We start from the raw sequence: 544 nt of genomic DNA on the forward strand, positions 1-544 counted from the left end.
ATCCGTAAGAAAGGGGAACTTGAACGTAGCATCTGATGGCAATTTGTTAATTTTTCGAGTTTCATCCAGGAGTTCAGCTCGATGATTTGGTTTTGTAAGGTGCGCAGAGATCCCATAGTAGGTAATCAACCAACGCTCGATCTGAGCCAACGTGCCGGGACCCCCAAAAGAAGCTCTCAGTTCAATCTGAATAGGCTGATAAAACTAGAGCAAGTGAGCTGCACGTGCTGCTTCGGTTTTATGTGTAGTGTATGTCATATACAGCTTCTCTTTCTTACATTCATTAAAGAAAGGCACAATCGGCCGGCCACATCTCCTATAAAACATCGGTAGTACACTATGTAGTGTGTGGAAACCCCAGTACGGTTGAGGTATAAAAGAACCATAGCGACAGATCGTGTATGGGAACATTAGTCCTGCTGGATTTCACTCTACTCTCTAGAAGTAAAAGGAATCAATCACCCTGTGATCAATCGAGAATCTAAAGAACTAATGTAGGAAACGAAAAAGATAAACTTAGTATGTGTAGTCTAGTGGATTTGGC

Source organism: Sphaeroforma arctica (assembly GCF_001186125.1).
Source record: "Sphaeroforma arctica JP610 unplaced genomic scaffold supercont1.367, whole genome shotgun sequence".
Classification (NCBI taxonomy): domain Eukaryota; class Ichthyosporea; order Ichthyophonida; genus Sphaeroforma; species Sphaeroforma arctica.